This window comes from Anas platyrhynchos, chromosome 3, assembly GCF_047663525.1.
Source record: "Anas platyrhynchos isolate ZD024472 breed Pekin duck chromosome 3, IASCAAS_PekinDuck_T2T, whole genome shotgun sequence".
NCBI lineage: Eukaryota > Metazoa > Chordata > Aves > Anseriformes > Anatidae > Anas > Anas platyrhynchos.
The window spans coordinates 40,560,486-40,585,595 of record NC_092589.1 but is presented as its reverse complement, the minus strand read 5'-3'; the positions used below and the strand labels follow the sequence as shown (position 1 = coordinate 40,585,595).

Sequence of the window (25,110 nt, the reverse complement as noted above, 5' to 3'; positions counted from 1 at the left end):
ATCAAGTCTGTTTTTCTGACACTGAGAATATTCTTTTTCACCTCCACCTTTCATCGCACAATTTATGATCACCTGCTCTAGGGTTATTATCGACGGTCAGGCCTCTGATGGCATATTCCTGAATCATCAAAACACTTTACTTCTGGTGACAGTTTGAAAGAGGAATTCACTGAGTACCACATCCAAGAATGTCTGGCCCCAGCTACGAGCAGCATTTATTGTCCAAACTATTAGCTTGTAATATTAATACTACCTAGTGGATGGGTTTTTTGTTTGTTTGTTTGTTTGTTTTTCAGTTTATGTGCCTTTTTCTTTGCTACCCATCCCACATTCTTCCTATTCTCCACCTCTGTATTAGCATTTAATCTTTCCCTTGTTGAGCAAAACGAAGACAAAATGGTACATGAATCTTTCCAAACTTTCTGTACTCATTTCTTCATATGAAGACAGCCTTATTAGCTGTGGTGATTTCCTTCCTTTCCTCACAGATGGTGTAATCTAGAAGGGGTACCCAGGGAAGTGATGAAGAACTTACCGACTGTTGTTTACTGAATCAATTTCCATGGGAAGTTACTCAGCTGAAAATGAAAGCACTTGTTTGCTTCACAGATAAAAAATGTTCATACACCATGAATATTCACAGTACATAGGCACGCTTTCTTGTGAAACTAGAGCAGTTTTCCCTTGAGGTCAAAGCAGTGTGAAGGCCAGTTAGCCCACTGGACTGATGTATGCTACAAATGAAACACTGATTTTTTAAAGCTCATAAACAGCGGTGAAAGTTGAGATAACGTAAAAATGTTTTCAGCTCAAGTAGTTTCCCAAAGTTACTGATGTTTTGTCAAGAGCTGTTTTACAGCTCATTCATTTGAACACGAAACAAATTTAATTGTCAAGATTGATCAACAGCTACTCCTAAAGGGTCAAATCTGTACACCAATAAAAGTAGAATATGGAGAAATGGGAATATTAAAAACTCTGTATGGTAAGAACATACTTTCACTGCTCTTCTGTGCAGTATCAAACAGAAGTTGTCTGTGAATTACCTTTATCCCGCACAGTCTATTTCCCACGTAATAGTTAACATTTCTAGAGTTATTTGCATCAGCTTTGAGAATCAGATAGACACTGCATATATATGAAAGTACATACACTTCCAGGCACACATGCTTTACTCTTGATCCAATGCACACACGTTCTCACAGACAAATATTCAGCTTTAGCAATCTTTCATGAAGCTAAACTGAGGCCAGCCACGAAAAGCCACAAAATCCCTCGATTAGCCATTAACTCCGCATTGCCACATACAGCCATTATTTCACCTACTTATTACTTCACCCCACCGCCCCTGCTGCCTGCCACTGTGATCCTTGCCTCTTGCCACACACACCTCTTGAGCAACGGCAGCATTTCGTTTTAGCCCACGTAAACCAGCCAGATATGCACATTTTCTAGTGATTAGGAATGTGCTGTTTCTGCTGGGTTAAGGACTCATATGTGGAGTGCAGATTTTTAGTTTCTCTCTAACACTTATGCAGGTTGTGTTTGGGAAATAGTAAGGGATAGAATTTATTGTATTAAAAATAACATAGGGTAGTATTTATTATTTTGGGCAGTAAATTCTCTAAAGTTTGTATTGGTACTGAGGTGATGTATTGAGGAAGTATTTCATATTTTTCAGAACCTGTTATAAAATTGTATATGCAGTTGGAGCAGAAGGTGAAATGAAGGGGATAAGACCGAGCTGAATCTGGGAGCAAGGAGAAAGACAGGGTCAGATGGTTTGAATGACAACTGAAAGGCTATTTCTTTGATATTTGTGTACATTTTGCTTTTAGTAGCCACTGTGGGAAGAATGGCTGCTACAGTAAACGAGATGGAGGAGTCAGTATCAGCTGAGTATACCTTGGTCATACGGGGCAGGATTATCTAATGCTGCCTGTGGTATCTCGCTGGCAGGTGGCCGAGTAGCAAAGTGGAGGCTGTAAACAGAGACCTGATAAAATTACAGCTCAGTTCTGTACCTGCTGAAATCTGTGTTTCAAGAGTGACAGGCTTTCCAAAAATTCCCAGTGAATCACTTAAGGTAAAAACTGCTATTCCAACTGCAACCCAAGAATTATCTATGTTGAATGAATTTTATGTTCACTGACCAGAAAATACAGCAATTTTTAGCCAGATGTGTCATCACTTTAATAACACATAAATTGTATTTAAACAACCTCTAGAAGTAAGCCTCAGGAAAAGCACATGCACACAAAAATAAATAAATAAACGAATCCCTCCTAGTGAGATGTATAAAAGTATATTGAGTCCCAGATCATGTGGACACGGCAAGGATAACTAGGTTGATTGGCAGCCGGGGCTGGGCACTCAAATTAGCTTGTCTATTAGCAAGTCTCCCATGGCAGAGGGCGATCCGTGGTCTCAGTGTTCTGTTTCTGAGCTTGCTTGTGAGCATCTGTTCAGAGGCAATCGAGGTTTCGGTGTCCATCAACTCTGTCGGTGAGCAGAGAGCTGCGGGAAGCAGCACGACCACGCTGGGGTGACCCTTCCAGCCTCCTCGCAGCACACGTGCACTGCACCTGCAGAAAGCACAGCTCCGGCTCCTGTGCCCTTTGCTCAACCTGCCTCTGGAGCACCAGGCAAGGGTTATCTCGTCTGCGTGTCAGTGACCTTACAGCCAAAAGCTGCGTATTTTCTGGACTGTGGATGTAACTCTGGGAAATAATCCCATTGTGTGCCTATGTGGAAGAGAGAGGGGCCCTATTGTCAAGTTGCAGGCTTTTTCAGGGCTTTTCCAATGCTCCAGAAAAGTTGAGGCAGATAAATAAAAGCGCTAGGTAAGCTGAGTTTCGACCTATGGCCCCAAGTCTGACAGCGGTGCCCGTTCACCCCCAGCACACGGTGAGAGGGCACAAGGCATCAATCAGCCACTGGTACTGGTATGGGCAGCGCTGGGCTGGGGGATCCGAGGGGCAGGTGGGGGGCACGCAGCCGCTCTGAGCCCCTTGTGTGGCCGGCATAAACCCAACACGGGGCGGCAGGGAGGGAGCTGGGGGTCCGGGGGGTGACCCAGGCTGGCTGCTGTGCGTTGGGACTGCGGGGCTGTGAGGTACCAGGGGGCTGTGAGATAATGGCGGGGGTTGTGAGGTAATGGCAGGGACTGTGAGGTGATGGCTAGGGCTGTGAGGTAATGGGAGCTGTAAGGTACTGAGGGGCTGTGAGGTAATAGTGGGGGCTATGAGGCACTGGGGGCTGTGAGGCACCAGCAGCTCCGAGGTAATGGCGGGGGCTGTGAGGTACTAAGGTGCTTTGAGGCACTGGGCGCTGTGAGGCACTGAGGGGCTGTGAGGCACTGAGGGGCACTGAGGCGCTGGGGGCTGGTGGCTGTGAGGCACCGGGCACGCGACGCAGCGGCCCCAACGGGCGGGCGCGAGCCCCCGCCCCCTGCCCCGCGCCCCCTGATTGGCTGCCGGTGATGTCATCGCGCGCACATACGGGCATTTTTCCCGCCCCCCCCCCCACCTTTCCTCCCCTCCCCTCCGTGCCGGGGGGCGCCGCGCGCCTTTCCCCGCCCCTCCGGCGCCCCGCAGCCAATCGCTGCGCGGAGCGGCGCGCGCGCCGCGGCTCCGCCGGGGGCCCGCCGGCCCGGGCAGATTGGCAGGGGGAGCAGCCAATCGGGAGGAGGCACCCGCCGCCCGGTTCCCGCCCACCCCGAGCAGCGGCGGCCGGGGCGAGGGAGGCGGCGGGGGAGTGGCAGCGCCGGCAGCCAATGGGCCGCAGGCAAGGCGGGGCGGGGCGGGGCGGGGCGGGGGCGCCGCCTGACAGCCGCTTCCGTCCGGCCGGCCCAGGCGGCGAGGCCGGGCGAAGAGAAGTGCGGAGAAAGGCAGGCGCCGCGCGCGCCGGCGCCGTGATTGACGCGGGCGGCGGCCAATAGCTGGCGAGACGGGGGCGGAATGCCCAATCGGGGGGCGCTCCCCAGCGGGGCCGGCGGGTGAGCGGCGCACGGCTCGCCCAATGGCGCCGAGGCTCCCCAGCGCGAGCCGCGGGGTCACCCAATAGCGGCGGGGGGGGGGCGGGAAGAGGGCGAGCGACGTCGGCGGCGGCCAATAGGGACCTCGGGACGGCCGCGGGGCGGAGGGAGGGGGCGGGCCGGGAGGGGGGGCGGTGACGTCGCGCGGCGGGAGGGCGGGGCCGGCGGCGGCCGTCGGGACGGGGGCTCCCAACATGGCGGCGCTGCGGGCGGCGCTCCGGCTGCGCGAGCGGGCGGCGGCTGCGGCCGGCGGCGGCCGGCGCGGGGCGGGCCGAGCCTGAGGGCTGCGCCTCACGGGGACGGCTGCGCCTCGCCTCGCCTCGCCGCCCCGCAGCGCGCCCGGCCCTGCGCTGCCGGGCCGCTCCCCGACAGGTACGGGGGGAGAGGGGGGAGGGGGGGGCAGGGCCCGGCCCTGCGCGGTGTGAGGGGGCCCTGGGGGGGGGGGGGGAGGCGAGGGGCCTGTGGGGGGCCTGTGGGGGGCGTGCGGCTGCCACAGGGGTGCGGGCGGCGTGGGGAGGCACATGGGGGGGGTACGGGGAGGCGAGGAGCGCTGGGAGCTAATCCTGTGAGAGGTGCGGGGATGGGGATAAGCCAGGGGGAGGAGGAGGGGGCGGGGGGCGGTGAGCACGGGTCCGGCTGGCAGGCGCGGAGGCAACAGGTTGCTGCGAGGCCGGGGACTCGCGGTGCTGGGGGCCGCTGCGGCTGGGCGCAATGCGCGAGACCTCGGCGTGTAACAGGAGCTGGGGTGTGCGCGGGGAGGCGGGCATGTGCTGGGCTGCCTGCGAGCCCGGCTGCCGGCCGCTGCTGTCGAGGGCTGAGGGAGGTGGCTGGCTGGCAGCAGCGGAGAGAACCCCGGTTTGGGTGTTTGGGGGCACGCCAGGGCAACAAGCCGTGTGGTTGGTGTCCTGGGAGCATAGCAGGAGCTGTGGGCTGATGGCCTACTTGTGATGGCATGGAAAGCCAGGGTGTTTGTTGGTTGAGCCACGGACAACTCCTGGCAGCTGCCAAATCTGGTGGACCCAACAGTGCTGTTTGGAGAAAAGGCTGCGCATGGGCTGGGAGGTGTCTGGAGGAGCCCCTCCGTGCTTGGGGCAGATGTGAGGCAGTGTAAGCTCCTGTCTGTAAGGGCATCAGTGCTTCATTCTTGTGGGTAAATTGCTATGATTTACTGTAGATTGAGGCTGTGAGGGAGCTTGGCCGGGTATTTAGAAGTAGAAATGAGCAGCGGGGGCACTGAAAGGTCTCCGTGGGTTTGGAAAGATGCAGGGGTTGGGTGAGTTCGTGGGGATTGTGCCTGTACAGGGCGAAGCTTCCCGTAGGCTGTGCGTCCACGTGTGTACCAGGGCAATGGCATTTGTGCGAAAAGGAAACTGGAATCTTCGTAGTGCTGAGCTAGTGGGAACTATGGTCTGTGTGGAGAGAGAGGGCAGGCCTTCTGACCGCGGGTGTGGGAAGCTGAAATGGGGGGCGGGGGAGTGGCAGTGAGCTGGGGCTGAGCTGGTGGGAGGTGGTGGGCGTCCTCTGCTCCTTTTGGTGTGGGGACGAGTTCCCAGCTGTGGCAGCCCGCGGAAACGGGGAAAAAAGTGAGTGAAGATGAGGCAACTTGTCACTGCTAGGAGTACTGTCAGATTAAGGGAGTCATGGAGTTCCTGTTAAAGGCTCATTGTTTCTTCCCCCTCTGTATCTTGTTCTATTTGTTCCAGTGGGTAACTTGGCCATTAAGTGTAAACTGGTGCTTGTAATGGTCTTGAGAGGTAAGGAGCTAACTAGAGGCACTCTGTGATACACACAAGCCCTCTGCACATGGGCTCAGGGGCTGGGATGTGTCTGTGCCTGTGGATTTGATACACATTTATGCTTAACATGAGTGTGTGCACTGAGAAGACATGAAGTCTTTTATCCTGGACATATGGTTGTGTTTGAAGGAGGTTTGGTGCATAAAACACTTGAGGGGCAGAGATCTGTGAAAAAATGCTCTGTGTTGGAATGTGAGGCTGCTTGGCTCAGGTGGAAATGAGGAGAAGTTGCAATTGTGTATCATTTGTTCTGCAGGTTTGTGTTAGTATGTGCTTGGTTCCACAGCCCCTCATCTCCCGTTTGGCACAGATGTTTAGAGGATGTTGTCTTATGGGATGTGTGGTTTGAACAAGGCACAGAACATCAATACGTGGGGATCCTGAATTAATGTTGTGGAGTGGGCTGTATGTAGCACGTGGCTTTTTGTGAGGTTGACAGGAGGAGGCCTTGCATATTTGAAGGATGTGGTTGGGAGTTGGGAGGAATTTCAGGCCTTAGTAGGGCAGAGACACCTGTAGGGGCTGTGAAGGGCAAAATGGAAGGTGACAAGGAAAGAAGTAGGTATTTGACTTTTTTTTTTGATGAGAAAAGCGGTTGGGGCAGTGTGTAGAGCCAATCTTTGATTGCAGTAGCTGTGAGGTGGTCAGTTAGAAAGGCCGAGAGCCACAGAAAGCCAAGAGAAGCCTTGCTCCTGGTAGTTACCCTGGGTAATGCTACCGTGTGGAATTCCCATCGGGTGGGTGCTGGTTTGTTCACATCCATTTTTCCAGAGGTGGTTGCTAATGTGGGCTCCTGGCTTCTCTTACTCAGCTTGAGACCCTGCCTTGCATAAATACGAACCCGCCACAGCTGAAGTTAAAGCTTGTGAAGTTTAAGTGCTGGACACAGTCTTTTAAGATCCTGAATGAAAGAACTGCTCTTCTCAGAGGGGGTGCCTGAGAGCGGTCAATATTTCTTACCTGTGTTGTCTTTTTTTTTCTACTGTCTTTCCCCTTCTGTAATAATCCACTCAATATTGGATGTAAAAAGAATGAATCAGTCGGAAGTACCTATATTATAATCATGAATATCAGCCATTGAAGCAGGACGTTTCCTTTTTTTCCTCTCCCCCAAAAATCCTAAGACTGGAATCCGTTGTGTGGCAGCATCTCCTGGCTCGTTGTTCCAGCAGGGCTGCACAGATGTGGCACACGGGCCTGTTGCTGTAGCTTAGTAAAAGAGAGCTGGTGTGTTCAGGCAGCTCTGGAAGATAACGAGCTGCTGGTTTTTGCAGGCACGGTCTCCCCAGGTGCCAGGGTAAGCCACACTGAAAGAGTCCAAGTTCTAGGCTCCATGTGTGAGCCCTGGGAAGCAAGTACCCTAATAGGTCCTGCAGGCCTGTGTGTGTTTTTTTGCTCTAAAACCGATCCTTTCTGCCTGTCGCCTTGTAGTGTTGGTACTAAGTATATTTTTTTTCTTTATTTGTTTTATTCCTGCTACCTTGTCCAACAAGTTTTTCTCATATCTCTGGGTTCACTCCTGCATCTCTTCACCTCTCTGTGAAGGTGCATCCTCCACATCTTGGGCCTTGTAGCAGCCCCAGAGCCTTGGTTCGAATGTCAGTCTTCCCACCAAATCGGAGGCAAGCAATGGGGATTTGTCTGAAAAACTGTTCAAGTAAAAATTCTTGTAGCCTTGGCTCCTTCCATGTGCGTGACTTCCTTCATTCTGTGCTTCGCTTGTTTATGCTTGGTCATCTGCAAGGTTTGGCTTACAGATCGACAGGGTGTGAACTGTTGGGGCTTCTTCCTCACTGCCTAACTGCTGATGGTGTGAAGGCAAGAGAAATGTTGTTTGAAACTTTGGGAGGGCTCTGGTTTAGCCCTGGTCTTCAGTACATCTCGTATGCCTGTAATCTTCAGGGAGTTCAGGTGCAGTATCTGACATAATGTCATTGCAGATTCTTAATTTAAAAAAAAAAGTATCAATGTCAAACTGTAAGAGTTTGGAAAAGAGATTGTCTGCACGGACAATGAAAAACACGCCCTTGATGCAAGAACAAGGATGCTGAGTTTCCAAAACCCTAATCCAAACCGTTTAACAAGACAGCCTTGCAAACTCCTCAGCTATTTGGCTGATGTCTTTCAGGCTTGGGCAGATATCTAGCATGGGAGACTTCAAACTGGCTGAAAGCTGGCAAGTCTCTAAGACTGATCGCTTCTGGCCTGGGGAATTTCAACTCTGGCATGTAGATGTTGTAGCTGAGGAGCGTTTGGGGCCTCATGGGTCCTGCAGTGTGCTTGTGGGGTTGGAAGGGCAGTGTCCTGTGCTGAAGCCCAACAAGTTCTGAGGAATTAATGAGTGGCAGTCACAAAGAAAACTGGTCTGAAAAGTTTTGTATGGGATGACCGTGGAGGGGATGACCTCTGGCTGTTCAGCTCACCTCAGCTTCTTGAGGCACTGCTGGCCTTGTGAAACGGGAGGGCAGCGGGTCAGCGTAGGGGAGGTCAGTCTTCTGGCTCTTGGCAACCCTTACGCTGGGAGAGAAAGCACGCAGATGCTTTTGGTGTAGGAATTGATAGAAGGGAACCCCCCAGTCTTGGCTGCTGCAGCCACTCGTACAATTTGAGGAAGTAATTGAGGCCCACGTATTGCTCTGCTAGGACAAGTGGCACCCACTACCCTTTTTCCCCGTGCACCGTTAGTTTCTCATTAACGTTACTTCAGTTCCTCCTTTTATGGTGGCACTGCATTACTGGCTTGTGGTGTAGGTTCTCAGCTTCTCTGATGGGAAATGATCTTTTCATTGAGATCTCATACATCTAAATAATACCACTAGGTGCTTGAACCTCTTCTCACGAGCACTGATAACAGGAATTCAGCCCAGGACCACAGCCAGTTCACTTATGGCTGTTTCAGACCCGGCTGCTGGGGAGCTGAGGATGGCTCTGCCGTGTGTGACACGATGACACGCGTGTCAAGTCAATGACCACAAACTTCCGATTAAGTCACAGAAGAAAGCAGCGGCGTGTCCTGGTAGCTCTCAGGGCATTGGTGTGTGCTAACACAGAACAGCACCTTCGGTAATTCGGCGGCTTTGTTTGCACCCCGGTGCAGGAAGCTGACCTTTACCGAGTGCAGAGCAAACAGAGCTCTGCATTGTTAGCGTGTGAACTGATTGTTGTTATCAGGCAGCTAATGGATTAAGCTGATGAGGATTTGAGTAGAGGAGGTAACGTTTTATGGTAATTTTATGACCATTGTGTGCAATGCATGCCCTATTGCTGGGGCCTGTTCTCGCCAGCTCTCTCGCGCTGTCAGAGCCAGGTTTTGTGTTAGGGACTCAGCACCTCGCATGAAAGAGCTAGGGCTGCAAAAGAGAAGCAGGTGACTGGAAAGAGAAATCTAAAATGATCGAACTGTTTCGAAAGAACTGAGGCAAGGAAACTGAAACTCATGTACATGATGGGAATCCTCTAATACACTCAGAAAGTGTTCATGAGCTTATTCCCACACCAGGAGAACTCACTCCGATCTGGGCAGCTTTGCTGGCTGTGCTGATGGGCAGGAAGTACCGAGTGTTACTGAGCACGTGCTCCGTGTCCTACCACGAGCTGTAGCAGAGCCATTGATGTGGGCTACTGAATTGTGTTTTTGCTGTTATTTAGAAGGTATTACAGGAGATGTGGGTGATGCATGAGATGTCTTTTGTTTTTAATCAGTAGACTTTCCTAGATGTGTCCTACCAGCTTTTGATACTCCTCACTACAAAGGGGCGGAAGCAAAAGTGAATGAGTGCTGCAACACTCCTGCTCTGGTTACTCCAGGAAAAGAAATGCTCAAATCCCCACTGCAGCCCTTCTTTTTAGGGCTGAGGAGGGGGTTGTTGGCAGCTCCAGCCTACGAGCTTAGTTATTGCTGCTTGAAGCTCTCTGAGATGATCGAGCAGCGAGTTGTAGTTGAAGGTGACCTGTAGGGTGGAACCAAGTTACATGGGCCGTGTCCACAGTTGTATGTGTAGCTCTTGGGGTTTTGTTCTAGATGAGCTGTGCTCTGGCTCTGTGAACTGAACATACCCCAAACCCTGCTGGCCATTAGGTGTTCTCCAGGAGTTTTGGTTTAGGTTAATCTGAGAGGTGTCCAGTCTTGTGTTTAGAAATCACTCCGAGATGCAAACCAAAGCACAGTAAGTGGGGTGACTCAGATTTCCTTGAAAGTGCCTTACTGATCCAAACTAAAGCGCTGATGCGGATAGTGCTGCTGCGTGGCCTGTGGAAATTGTCCCCTGCTCTCTACAGAAGGTTTTAGTTTTTCTTGAATGGTACCTGAATTGTGCTTCCCAGGTGATTGTCCCTGGTTCTGCAGTTTTGTGTTAAAATGACCGGTATTACAGCTGCAGTAAATTCTGTAAAGCTGCTCTTTCATGGTTTTACTTCAGTTAATCAAGAATGAAACTAGTAGCCGGCTGAGCAACAGGTTTATGAAGTCTGGCTTCCTGCGGCTTCCTGTGGCTTGATGTCTTGTGGTTGGATTTATTTCTTTTACGTATAATATTGCAAGCAAGCCCTGAAAGTATTTCTGTGTGTTGGGGGCACTTGTATGATACATGTGCATGGAAGGATGGTACTGCTATTAAAAGTTGAACTCTGCAGCACTTGGCCTCAAGAGGCACCAGTTTGGATGGGCTGTCTCTCCTTGATCCAACCATTTATTTCTGCAAAGCTTGTACAATATGATTATTTCTTGAAGTATTTACCCTGGTGTTAACTTAGGAATTGTGGCCAGTGTCAGCAGACTGCTGGGGAGTAAGGGAGGAAAACCAACACTTGGCTTTCTATGGGTATATTTTATTGATCTTTTCATTAATGGTAGCTCTTGTTTTGTTGCCTTTTTGTGTTTGCCACTGATTTGAATTTTCTTCTAGAAGAGATAAAATATTTTATGTTTTTGCCCCTGGTGTTCCAGGTAACCTGTCTAGAGGTAGGACATGATACTTCCAGTGGCGGCAACTCCTAATGGCAGCTAAAAATCTCTCCTCCATAAGACAGATGAAATTCGTGAGAGTCCCTGACATGCTAATTACACCGAATGTGAGGCTGGTAATACCCACAGCGTGTCCAGCATCTTTGGACCATGATTCTGGGAGGGGCTGAATGAGAGTTTTGAAGACGAATGGTGTATTGATGCCTAGAGTACAGCTGGGTTAGATTTTGAGGATGGTGGATTAGGATTTGGAGGGAGAGCGGATTTTTGTTTGTGATCACTCTCATGACCCTGAAAAGCTGTTGAAACTTCGTAATGTGCCTTGATACTTTGCAGCTGACAAGTACTGTGCTCAGGCTTGAGTGGACTGCAGACTGAGTTCTGTCTGCAGTGTACAAAAGCTGAAGAAAGTGTTCTTTTCGCTTCTATTTTAAGTGTGTCTATACTCAAAGCACTGAAGAATAGTAATAAAGGACTTGTGTTATTTCTTCTAATTCCCAAAGGAATCTCTCTTCCTAGTGAGAAGGTGCTCTGCCTGCTCGTTCATGTACCAGCTCCCACTGCAGGTACGGTACTGGTTGCAGGCACTGGTGCCTGCTGCCCGGCATCAGTTCAATTCTCCGTGGGCCATTTGAGAAAGAAACGCTCATGGCTGACATCAGGAGAAGAATGTGCTGCTTTTAGCGTGTGTAGGCAAGACAAACCCAGAGTGCCTTTGTGTTTTCAATCAGCTCGGTGCCTCGAGAGGCGAAGAAACTCCGTCCGTCCCGATGGAGCCCCAGCACCCCGTGCGCTCTGCTGGGATGGAAGCGCATCGCGCTCGGGGTGTTCTGAGTCAGAACCGAAGCGTCACCCCCGAGGAATTATTAATAGTGCCTAATTACAGCTGGGGTTGACAGGCATCCGTAGGAAGTTCATCCAGTACTGGTGGGACCAGTACCCTGGGTGTACTGACCTGGCTCCTCAGGTGTGCTGCTTACCCATTTGCCAGCTTATCATGTTTTCTATGTCTTCACCTCTTTTCCAGGAGACACGAGGCAAGAGACTCCTTGTCTCACTTTGTTTCCTCTGAAAAGATGTCTTTTGTGATGTGCTTGCTTAGAGTGTGTTTTTTATTTAAAGCCCCAAACCACGGTTGTGTTGCTGATGCTACAGAACTACACACACTGCTTGGTGCGGGTTTGTTGCTTCCAGTTGTTTCCCTTAGTCTGCCCGAAGAGTTTATTGAAGTTGTTGGAGGTCTGGGCTGGGGCTGATGATGCTGTGAGGGGCACTTGTTCTGAAGTAGTGTGTGGTTGTACATAAATCTTCAAGTAATAGCATTCCTGTACACGCAAAATGCCAATGATCTTGTGGAAGTAATAACTAGAGATGTTAACTGTGTTGTTTTTTTGGTGAGACTTACTTGGTAAATCCTCTGTATGTGCGCTATAATTGAATTGCAGTTTAAAAGATGACCCAGGGGTTCATAGGCGCTGTCATGAAAAAGGTGCTTTAATAGGAGCAATTGCTTGGTTCGTGAGAGGTTTTCCAGCCAACCCTCCTTTGGATTCGGGGCACCCATACACTGTAAAGAAACTGGAAGCAGTTTAAGTGACTTTTTTTGAATAGTTGGTTGTGGGACCAAGGAAAAGACAAGCACACTGCTACCCTTGTGGGTGGTTGCACAGGAATGAGACTTTCACAGCACTTGCTGGAGTCAAAAAGCTGTGCAGTCTCCTCTGCACACCAGCCTGAGAGCTTGTCAGTTTTTGATAAATGGTGAAAGTTGCAGTTTTACGTTTTTCTGCGTTTTACAACTGAAGTAATGATTTGTCTTGCGTGTGATGTAGGGAAAAAAAACAGGACTCTGCCGTAATGATGGCGATGTCTTGAATCCTACCTTTATTTCACAGTGAAACAACAGAATTCACTTCTGTTATCTCTCTGGTATGCCTTATGCTAAACCACATCTATGCCTTCCTAGTTATGTTTTATTTTCTTTTACTTTATATGAGTAAAAAAAACAAACAACAAAACACTAGAAACTCCAGGCCAGAGAAGAATGACTCTGAAATATGTAATGATCTCAAAATAGTAGCTGTTGTTAACCATAACAGCTCACTGTGTGGCTTTGACTACCGTTACAGCACTGTTTTAGTCTCAAGAAAAAAAGAATGCCGTCAGCTTAGCATCTCCTGCCTTTTGCAGGGGAGGGAGCAGTGCTGGAGATGGTCAGAACAACTTCTTGAACAGGCAGTGAAACGGGGCTCAACCTACAGGGTCAGAAGGGAAGGAATACAATTCCAGTGTAGGTGCAGGCTCTTGAAACGAGCTTGGGTGCTGTTGTTGCCCATGACATGGTCACAAAATGTCACTGGGGGAACTGTTCTGAAACTGTATTTCGGAAACCCTTTATTAATTTATTATTGGAAAATACCACCCTTGAAAAATACCTGATTCTCAGATGTTCTTGGTGACTTTGCTATTTTCAACCTGAAAAGCTTTCTGTATTTCTGCATCTGTGCAGAAGCCAAGTAGGGCTCCATCTAGGAGAAGAACTACTCACTTCAAGTGATCTTTTTTCACTGTTGCTTCTCTGTTTTGGTCAAGGTTATCAGAGGTAAATTTGTGTGTATTTACAAAAGAATGGGGTAACAGTTCCGTAACCGAAGTAACTTTTTTAGAAAGGTTTGTCCCGGTATGAAACCAGTCTGTTTGTCAGTTCCACAAAGAACATGGAGCTAATGTGGAAGACATCTTACTACACCTTACCATGTTGTCCCTTCCTCCATAGGCTTGTTTGCTTGTTTATTGATGGTCTGGTTAAAACAGGAGCTCTTGCACACAAAGCGGGCATGCCAGACCTGTCATGGGTTGTCATATTTCTGCTTGAAGCCTCTCTAAAGTAAGTAATGGCCCTCACATGCTCCGCTGGAATCTCCATCGTCCTTTCCTGTTACTTTTTAGTTGTCATCTTCAGTTGTCCCTGGTACAGCCAGAACCAGTGACCCTGGCCTACCTGTGGGCAAGCTGCCTTCTGCACCGTTGTTGTGCTCCCACGTCAGAGCTGCTGATTCTTCCTGCGCAGTGTTTATCCTCTCCTTTCCTTGGGTCAAAGTCTGAAGGAGAGAAACTAACATGGAACAGGAGAGGAATTCAAAAGTAATACTCTTACTTAATGCATTAGAAAACCAAAATACTTTCTAAAGAACCGAGATAATAAATGTGTTGAGAAATAGGCGAGTCCATGGACTATCTGCAGAGGCAGAGTTCAGCCAAGTATTCTTCCTTATTACCTTAGTGCTGGGCTGAGCATTCTGATAGTTTCAGCTCATCATGTGAGAGCTTTTTATCAGCAGCCTTTTATTACCAAGCTCTGGCTGCCCCAATCCTACCGGGATGGTTGGCCTTGTGGATGGAGGTACCACAACTTGATACTGCCGGGGGTAAAAATAAGCAAACACAAGTTGCCCACTGACCTCTGTGCTGCTTTGCCTTCAGTTGTCATTCTCTCTCCTGATTTTTGTCGACATCGTTTGAGTTCGCTTTCTCCTGTTGTGTTCCTTCCTGAGACAGGACTGGGGAAGGGGAAGAAGCTTCAGTCTATAGTTGTTTGTTGTTTTTTTTTTTCCCTGCACTTTGTAGAAAGCTTTCTCCCCCAAATGGTATTTATTAAAAACCAAACAAAAAACATCAACAGCAAAAACACAGCAAACTACAAACTTCCAAGTCCTACAGATAGAGGAAAGCTCAATGCATGGTGTGTTCTTGGTATAGATTTAAGGTGCCATGGAACTGCTGTGCTCTCGGTCTGAGGAAGCAAAGATTCCTCAAAGGTCTTTAGGAGGCAGAAAGAACATACTTGGATCTGGCTACCGTGTTCAGAGAAGAGATGGAAAATTAGGCTGGGCTAAAATGATCTCGTGTCATTTTTCCATTGAGAAGGGAAAAGCAATCAGGATTGTTTGGTTTCACTGCCGAAGTGCAGTGCCTTCAAACCCTAATGGACAGGACAGAAGAAAACCCAGCACAGCTGAAGCAGCAGCTAGCATATAATTGGGTCAAAGCTGCTTTTTTCTTTCGGAATTTCTTCTAGTCTGCAAGTCTAATGCTACCTCGGTGGCAGCGCTGGGCACTAGACACATCCGCTTCCTTTGTCAGCCAGGCCCTGTTGTCACTTTTTTGCAGCTGTTTAAAAACAATGGATGTAACATCTTGGAAGCTGCCTTGCTTAATGTACACAATCTAGCTTTGTTTTTGTCTCTTCTTAGTTGGGAGTTCATTCTCAGCCCAAACAGCATTTTGTTATGTGCTGCCTAGCTGGTGAGCATCTGCTATTCTTCTTAGATAACAGTCCTTAGATTGATTTTTTTTTTTTTTTTTTTTTACTGCTTTTTAGTGCTAATACAGTGCAGAAAAAGAGAGCTCTCTGAGGTGGGTTTATAGCACTATCAGTTCAGCTTAGGCAGATTGTTGCAAGACTAAGCCTTGAGATGTTTCCAAGGAGTTTCTCTTAAGACATACTTACTGACACAGGTTGTTAGGGCTCATGGTTTGGATACCCGATGACTGACTTGCCAGTGGAAGTCATAAATTTACTTGGAATGCTACTGCTGATGCTTTCTTTGCAGGTAGCTGGGGTTTTGTCACATGGCTCTGAACTTCCTCTAATAAATGAGTCAGGATAGAAACAATGTCAGGTTACATGATCAGAGATACTAAATTTTATTTAAATGAGAAAAATGTAAAGAGAAGACAATACTGGAAATCATGTGAACTGACAGTGTTAGCAGTGTCACCAGCTGTACTGTTAAACTAAAGTAAAAGAACATGCAATTAAATATTGATGTTAAAACCTCTATGATGGCTAAGTTATGAATGCCCTCTCTCTTGGATTTTCCCCAAATGCATAGGCTGCTACGGGTGATGATCTGACTCCCTTCACAGTGGTCATTCCAGTTTAATTAAATATCAACACTTGCTGACAAGAAGATCTTTATTCTGTAGGTACATGAGAATACAGCAGAAAGCAAAGCTTTACATAGCAAAGGTCACGGTGAGGAGTTTGTCAGAAAGTTCCTGAGGGAGCCAAGAGGTTTTTCTTTGTCTTCTGTCATGTTTGCAGATTTCCTTGGGGGATAAGAGAATTGCCTCTGCTCATCCACTGTTGGTATTGTTCGCTGCGTAATGTGGAGCTAGAGCTGCTTATCTGCTCCCTGCTTTGAACACCAGTTTTGGGGAACTTAAGAGAGACTGTTGTGTGAAACGTGGGTCGTGTTTTCGCTATCAACTAGGTATCAACTATGGTTTGCAGTTCATTGTGTTCAGGAGTTCTTGAATTTGTTCAGGTTCAGAGGTCTCATTAGGAAGGATTAGCTTTCAGTACGGTATGAGAGGAAGTCAAGTCATCTGAAAAGATGTAAGCAATCCCAACTTGAGATGCTTTTTTTTTTTTGGATGTCCATAGTGAAACACATAGGTTTTCTTGACCACTTGCTATTCATTTCAACTCCTTTTGTTCTTCCCTTTCTCTGCTACCAGTCTGTTACGAGTTTTCAGTGGAGTTAGTGATACCAGGTTTTCCTTTTTATATCCTCTGTTGTTACTGCCCTGTTGCTAGACACCTTGAAAATTAATCAGAAACTCTGTGGCTTGATGGCTGTGTTCAGCATGTTGAGACCAGCTTATTTTTATGCACTGAATCCTTATATTTAGGCTTTGGAACATCTGAATTCTGCAAATCATTGAAGCTTGGAGACTTCAATTTTTTCTTGTTCACTGTTTCAAGCATCCTTGCTATGTTACATAAGAAAACTTTTTTTTATGTACTAAAAACATTTAGTGCTTTGCTTGGGTAGCATTGTCAAGTAGTAGTTTATATCAGCCTGTAGCAAAACGTTTCTGGGCCCTTGAAAATAGGGGCTGGAAGGAGCCAGAGTGGATTTACTGAGGGTAAAATGTTCTTGACCAGCTGCCTGCCTTCTGTGATGAAGTGACTGGATCCCTGGTTGAGGGGCGAGCAGTGCATGTCACTTTGACTGTTGCAAGGCTTTTTTTACACAGTGCCCCACAGCGTACTCCTATTTATAGGCTGGATGGGAGGATGAGAAGACAAGTGAAGAACTAGCTGAAGAGTCAGGCTCCAAGGGTATCAGTTGATCATTTGTGCTCTGCCTGGACACCAGTTACAAGCAGTTCCTCGGGGTTTGCTGTGACCTACTCAGTTTCACAGCTTTGCCAGTGACCTGGAGGAGGAGATGGGATGTGCCCTCAACAGGTTTGTGGCAGACACGGAACAAGGTGCCTCAGAGGCAGGGTGGCCATCCAGAGGTACTCAGGAAGATGAGCAGGCCTGTAGGAATCTATGAAATACAGCAAGGATATGTGCCAAATCCTGCTTCTAGGGACAGAAACCCTCCTGTGGTGCTGGAGGCTGTCTGCGTTGCTTCTCTACTGACAAGGAGCTGCTTCTGGCAAACAGTGGACTAAGTACAAGTCAGGCAGGGGTTATAACCAACAGCTTTATTCCCCTTTAATTGGCATTTGTTCCACGTGTTCCCAGACTGCATCTTTAATATCATGCCCAGTTTTGGGCCTCTGGGGTGATAACAAACTTCTGGTATCTACAGAGATGGATCCCAAGCGGATGGAGCCAGTCTCTTTACTGAGATGCACAGTGGGAAAGCAAGAGATTGGGTCATAAACTGGGATGGGAGGGTGTATGCTGAGAAGTTTTTCTGGTGAGGGTGACTGTTAAGAGGTTACAGGAGATCCCACAGCAGAGAGGTTGTGGGCTTGCCTCTGTAGAGGTTTTAAAGACCTGAGAAGATAAATCCCTGAGCAGCAGGGTCTGAGCTCAGCACTGGCTGTGCTTTGAGAAGGAAGTTGACTGGAGGACCTCTTATTAGGTCCCCTTCAACCCAAATCTTTTTGTGAAAAACCACTCACATCTGAGATGTAAGTAGCCAAACTAAGGGATATATTCTCTTTTATTTAGAAACATGGTTCCTTGTGCAAGTGGCAGGTATTTCTACTGCTGCTAAATAAAATAGCTTGGACAAGATCAGCTACTCCTGTTGACGATGTCTGATATTAATCATGAATTAGTTGAAATCTGTGTCAGTTGGTAAGCATTGAGTAAGCAAGGTACATTCATTGAATAGCATCATCTAAGAATGAAATAAAGAATATTTGTTAAGTTGAACAAGTTGTTCTAGAGCTTTGTAGTGATTGATGTGTCTTGTCGTTCACTTGCCTTCACCCATTATTCTCAACTTTGAAGTAAAGCTAAGCAATATGTACAACACTTCTTGTTTGAAGTTGTTGGTTTGGGGAAGAAAGATGCTGAAAAAGCAAATCATGACTTTGACTGAGACTGGCCCAGTTCCTTCTTTGCCCGGCCTTTGGAAAGAAACTACTCCTAGATCCTACGCATGGGCATCTTGAAAATGGAAGGCCATACTCAAGCTACCAAAATTGGATACTGGTATATCTAGGCAGGGTGGGTTTAACTGTGATATCCTTGCTCATGAGTTTGTGAGGAAAGCAACTTTGCTTCTTTCTTATTAGCAAGGTAATTTTGGTCAATAGTCGCATGTCTTTCTGTTTCGGCTTTTACAGATATCTACAGTAGCTAGTGACAGGATTCTTTGGTATGGTTTCTGTAGTTGAGATAAAGTTTGAACCCCAACTTTTAGTCCTTTTTTTTTTGAGTCCAGGATCTGTATATACTCTTGTAAATGATTGTGTTAATGTCCAGGCTTTTTCATCCTCTTTCCTCTTAAACATGCACCTGTGAAGCATGTGCAGGCTCTCGCACTCTCACAATGTGTTCCTGGTTTAGAAATGACTTTCCATACACCTATTTGAGGGTGGTGCAGATGATGGTGATCTTTTTTTTTGGCAGATACTCGCCATTTAATGGTTTAACTTAAATCTCCTGCTACATTTTACCTCTACCAAACAAAAGGCATTCATGTATGACGTAATACAGCAGAAGATTGCAAGTAGGGACTTCTTGACTAACTTAACCACTTCCAGTGGTTCATGCGTTTTCTTGGTTCCCCTCAAGAAGTTGTTATTAAGCAGCTCTTGAGCTATGGATTTGATTGAATAATTCGTTACCCGGGAAAGAAATTGGTCAATTCTTCCATCTTACTGCTTTCAGATTCAGAGGCTCTTCCGGTTTATTCACCCCCTAGTATACAAGGAAGAGTCTCTAAAGTGAATCCTTATCAGAAGGACAGAGATCTGGAAGAAATTTGACTTTTGCACTGCGTTCAAGGTAAGACTTTCAAAATTATCCATGATCAGATGGCAAAAAGCATGAATACCGAGGCTTGCGAAATGGAGCTACTTCTCATTTGTCAGTTTTCTTGCATATTATACTTCTCCTGCAGAATATTATGAATAATTAAGCATTAAATACCACATAATTTTGTGGACATTCGTTATGATCAGGTGCATAAAAGCAAGCTGTGTCTGCGTTCTTTAACTCAAACAGTTAAGCAAGTTGGTACATGCAACTGGTGTTTGCTATGCAAAGCTGGCTTTTGGTAGTCCAGGTGTTCATACTTCTAAAACAGATACGCTAATTTGCATGATAAGAAATGGAATGCCTTACTGAAGTGTGCATGTAAGCAACCATCTTTGGTTTAGTGGAAGGGCCTGCGCTGAGCTCATTGGAATTTCTCTTTAGTGCAATTATAGCTGGAATGCCATGTTCGGTCAAGTTCAAAATATCAGGGAATAACTGTGGAATCAGAGGGCAGGAGTTGGAAGGAATGGTAGCAGCATGTATTTCAGGAAAGCCGTAGCTTCAAGCACCTGTACGGTTGTCATCTCCCTGCAAATGAGAGCTCTGATCAAGTGTAGAAGTCATTAACATCAGTCAGCAGGGTGATGCCATCGCCTTCAGCTTCCGTGCACAGTTTAATAAAATGTTTAATAAAACGTATCATTCCAAGCCCCCAAGGGAAGAATGGAGAGTGCATCTAGGTTTGGGGAGATAAAATGCATTGCAGACAGTGGAGTTCGCTCTGGTGGGACCAGTTTCAGGGAGTGTTGGTGGACTCTACTGTTGACTGGGCTAGCATCATATTTGCGGCACTGAGAAGGTGTTTCAGAAGAATGGAGACAGATATTCTTTACAGATAGCAGATTGTGGCCTTGTATTCCCTTCCTCACACAGTGTCCAGCTGGAAAACAGATGGTGGAGACCTTCATGTGGAGTTGGAAAGACATAAATGTTTTGGGAACTGTAAAGTACAAGTAGTGCCTAATGTGGGCAGCTGGTTGCCTAATGCCAGCCCTTCAGTCTTGTGGGGGCAGTGAGTTGGGCAGAACTACTGAAGCTGGCGCTTATTTTGCTGAATTCAGCAGTTGTTTGAAGGTTCAGGTCAGCAGGCTTTTGTTCACAGAACTATTTCTTATTCATTGCGCCTTTGTGGTTCTCTTTTTTTTTTTATGTTGTAGATTTTACTGAATTACCTGTGTAATCCCCAAGCTGAATGTTTACTTTGCTTTTTAAACTGTTAAATTCATCAAATTCTTCCAGTTATCATTCTGTAAAGGCCTGAATACTTATTAAGGGCTCGCAAAAGGGATAGTCTTATTTCCTTATTTCCCCCCTCTTTTATTTTATGGATACCTAGTTTAGTCCAGTTCGTTAAACCTGGTATAAGCGTACGTACAGCTTAAGCTTGACATTTCCTAAAGAGGTAAGACTGAGATGCAAGCCTTGGAAGATCTAGATACATAATTTTAATTATCTTGGCACGTTGCCCCTATAAACAGGATAGCAGCGTAGGGTGTCTACCCCCTTGCTACAGTGCACGTGTTGTCTTCCTCATTGTGGTGTGAAGGTGGCATTCCCAGCAAGGCAGTGTCTTGCAGCCAGCAGTGGTGTAGGAGCAGTAATCTTTGTGGAACTGGAGATGGTGTCTTAATCTGTTAGGCAAAACTGCCTGCAGCTGATGTCTGACCTGATGAATAGCATAAAATAAACATTGAATTATTAACATGCTTGCTTCCCGGAATCCTTTTTGCTGTCAAGTCTGTGTAGACCTCTCATAACTGCATCGACTGCCTGTAAGCCCTTGAGCCCCATCTCTACTATTGATTTCTTCTGAACTGGCATGGTCTTTTTGCATGTTAGTTTTAACATTCTTATCGCTAAAATTGCCCTTTGAATTTTTGCAGGTATATTTCAACATGTATTATAACACTTGCGTAGTGGCAAAATTAAAAGAGTCATTGCCTCGATAGATACATTTGAAACTTCTTCATTAAAATACAGTGTAAACCAAAAGACTTTAAACGGTATTGATTAAAAGTGAGTCAAACTGATCTGTTGTCAAACTGAAGTTGCAGTACTAATTGGACAAAACTATTCGAGTATTTAAGCTTGCAAGTTGCGAAATGACTGCTGCTTGCCAAGTACTCCTCTGTTTAGATGACAAGTGAAGCAGTTCAGATAGCCTCAATGCAGATACCTGAAAAAGATTCCATGTGTCCAGGCAACGATATTGGAGACTGCTGCCAGAAACAAAGGTAATGGAAATTTGCTTCACTCTGCAGTTCCTAGAGACAGTAATTTTTTGATTAGACTTAAGATTTTTGTCTTAGAAAGCTTCTTCAACATATAGAAGAAGTAGGGCATGCTATCAAAATGCAGGGGACAGTACCGTGTTTTTGTACCTAATCTGAAAAGCCATCTGTGGTCTGAAGCGTAACTTTCTGTAACACACTGGATTGAATAGTGCGTACCGTGGGATTACAACTCTAATCGACCCTGCTACAGCATGGGAGTCTATCATTACATACCGTGTAGAACCAGCTGCTTCTCCTAAGCATTGGGTTATAACTGACTTCCTAAAAGCACATGACGTGCCTCACTTGAAATGATCAGTTGAACTGGGCTGAGTCAGGAAGGTGGTCAGTCTGTGTTAGCAAGGAGAGTTTGAGGCCAATGAACACACTTAAAATTTTTAAGGTGTCTTTTTAAGCACAGAGTCTCTTCACACTATTACAGTACTGTTACTGAAATAACTTTGCTAATAGGTTTGAAAAGTTTCTCAGCATGGAAGAGATGAAGGAAAAAACGAGGTTCTAAAACTAATTGAGGTATAAAAATAACGATGTATCTGAGTGATTCCTATTTGGAGGCTTCAGTTCCTGTATTACTTAAGTATTTGATTTTAGTTCTTTTGCAAGTTTGTGTGTGTGCGTGCGGGCTGTTAGTTGACATAGCAGGTGTTTGAATTCTCTCTTTCCAAGTTTGCTTTGCAGTAAGCATTGAAAGAGCTGTAACATAGTAAGTGTTAATATTTGTGCTCTGTTACTGATTTGAAAGGTCTGGTGATTCTGTTACGGTGCTGAATGACCTTTTTTTACGTTGAAGTCCTTCTGTGCATAAACCTATAAATGGATCTATTTGTGGCGTTTTTAGTCACATTACCAAGTGGCAGAGGACTTAATTCTTTCTGATAGTCATCTGCCGAGAAGCTGTTCTTCCACTCTGTGAGCATTTCTTCTGAGAGACTTGCAGTGGTGTCACTCTGAAAACTGTCAGACTTCCTGCCCCTATCCACAGCTAGGGCACGTTGGAGCACAGTCAACTTCTGTATCCTAGCAATAAAACAAGACAATTATGTCACATCTTCTGTATGTCTTCATCCTACGATATTTTGCAGTCTGTAGCAGTGGGAGTTCTTCATCTGAATGCACACGCTTGCTACAGAACTGACCGATCTGTTGCTTTCTCGTGTTTTTCCTGAGAACTGCTTCTGTAAGGGTTCTTTATGGTCTTAAGATTTATTTATTTTTTTGAATGGCTTAGCAAGAAAGGGCTAAGCCGTTCCTATTTCATAATCGACAGAGCAAGTTTTTATTCCCAAGTTTACTTCTGAATGTGAATAATGCTGCGGTTTTCTAGCACCTTGCTTTTCTGCTGCAGGAAGGTCTGACAAACTCAGCATGTTCTTTCCGTACTGCTGGAGTAGCTAGAGAGGGCGAGACATCTGGCTTCGGTGTTAAGTGAGGTGCTGTTGAAGGATGTGCCGTGGCTAAGGGACATGCCATTTCAGCCCAGGGAACTTTTTAATATATGTAATTTGATAACATCATGAAGCACAGGCGTGGTGAATTCTTTCTCAGAATGTTTGACAGTGCTTAGGTTGTGATTTCTGCTCGCTTGAAGCAGAGGGATATTGACAAAGCCTCAGTAATCCACCTGCAGTGACTATATTTTTCAGATGTTGATTTGAAGGCCAGATGCTCACAGAGGCAACAAATGGATGGGTAACTTCAAACTGACTCATTAGCTACTGCCGCTTATCAAATTAACGAGCAAGATGATAATAAGTTCACCTCATGGGGATATGCCATAAGAATGTGTTCAAAAGAGGGGCACTTCACGAACAGTGAACGGGATTCTGGTGTTGCCTCTGCAAGTCACTGGTGTGCCTGAGCTGAGTTCAAATCCCTGTCAGGAAGATGGATGCTGGCAGAGTCTGGCCTTAGCAATTAAAAACCGAACTCAGGTCCCAGCTGAATATGAACACTTCTACCTGCTACTCCTGAACTGCCATGGATGGCATAATGTGTGTTGAGAATTTATCTGGCGTTGTGGACGTAGTGTATGATAACAGCTATTAGTTCAAAGTACATGTTCCAATGTACAATCAACTTACAGTTCTTCTTTGTAGTCTTGATGTGTTGTAAGAACACTAGCATGTAAGTGTAATACATTTTTAACTCTTGAACATCATCTCCCTTCTTAGTTCTGATGAAAAATCAAATATACTTGGATATACTTGGATATTTTTACTGGAGTGTGTTTGGTTGCCTTTGCCTTAAACATACCTGAAACTGGACATTGGAAAAGATCTTCAGCTTAACTGTTTGAGATGATTTCATCTTTGTGCTTGAGTTCTCCTAATCGTAGCTGAAACCAAGTGGACTCTTGGATTATAGGAGTATAGACGTGCTTGCTAGTGAGCTCCCAGTAGGTGAGCATGGATTGTATACGTGTATTCACAATTCTAGAAAGGCTGGCTTGCAGTGTTTCTTCATCTTCTGCTTGTATAATTCAACAGAGTTTGAGTTACTCATCAACTAGATGAACAGTCTCTGCTTCAGGCATTCACTTACACCAGCAGAACTATCTATGTGGCTGAGTAACAGGGATTAATGTGGAACGAGCTGCTGATAGCAAATATTGCTCAAACTGCCTCTGCTGCCAAGGCATCTACATAGCCATCATGTGAATTTTGTGTTCAAAAACTTAACCCAAGACAGCTGCAGACTTGAATTCAGGAATTCAAAATGTGCCTGGCAAATCTGTATGCAAGATAGGTCTGCAGAAAAAAACTTGAGAGCATCTTTTGTAACTGTTTTCTAGATGTATCAAAAGCCATGTTTCTGGTGCTGTGACCGAAGCCCAGCATTTATGAAGTAATACTTAAAAGTATGAACTGAACCAGACTGCCAAGCCCCTAGTATTACTGAGGTTTGTGCTGCTGCTAAATACAATGCTAATCACCTGTTCCCCTTGGAAATTCAGGCTTGAATAGTTCAACTGATTAACTTGCAATTTAGACGTTGCACTGTCAGCTTCAAACTGCTGATCTAAATATTCACCGGAAACCCAAGTAAATTTACTGCAAGATACTTAGCATCGTAAGAAACCCTCGATTTTACACCTTTTATACCTAAAAGTACTGCTGTACTTTTAGCAAAACCTGGATGCTAGTTTAGCTGCTTGAAAAAGGCTAAAGCACTTAACTTGCTTCTTACAGGTCTTAATTTCAAACTCTTCTTCATTCCCTTTTCTTTAGATGTTGCACTAATTAATGTTTTGATGGAACTTCAGCATTTGGGTGGAAAAAAATCACAAAGAATGGCTTAGCTCAGTTTTGCTTGATTCACGATATTGTTGTATAGAACCAGGAATCACTCAGCAACTGCAGAGAAAAAGTCATTCATCTTGTCCTGTAAAAGATGAACAACTTGCTCTGTAGGGTGGAAGCTGTACGTTGCCTCAAGTAGTTACACAGACATTAATTGCTCGTTTATGTTTGGGCTTTGCCATATGTAGGTTAACGAAGAACTACTGCGTGTACTTGCACAGCTACCGCACTCCTTTGGTACGTGCTCTTTTTTACTGTAAAATCAGGTCGCTTAATGTCTACATGAGGAAGGGGATATTATCTTAGCTTTACCATCGGTTGACAACACGCAGTTGGGAAGTTGCAGGATACTGGCTGACCTGCAGTAAGCTCACAGGATTGCGCTTTTCCTTCTCCATCTGGTGTCTTCTACTTCTGTAAAAT

At 46.1% G+C, this 25,110-nt stretch overlaps 1 protein-coding gene across 10 annotated transcripts in view; it reads left to right on the top strand.

The window, feature by feature from the left end:
- Positions 1–3,661: 3,661 nt before the first annotated feature.
- PPM1B (protein phosphatase, Mg2+/Mn2+ dependent 1B) overlaps positions 3,662–25,110 on the top strand; it is a 56,503-nt gene continuing 35,054 nt past the window's right edge. For 2 of the 10 annotated variants that reach the window (XM_038177635.2, XM_038177637.2), the window contains exons 1-2: positions 4,187–4,408; positions 18,945–19,061. The gene's annotated coding sequence lies outside the window, so the exon portion shown is untranslated. Of the gene's footprint in view, positions 3,787–3,831; positions 3,998–4,186; positions 4,409–18,944; positions 19,062–20,977; positions 21,329–25,110 lie in introns of those variants that run through there. The other 8 variants (XM_038177641.2, XM_038177642.2, XM_038177638.2 and 5 more) reach the window with 7 other exon arrangements.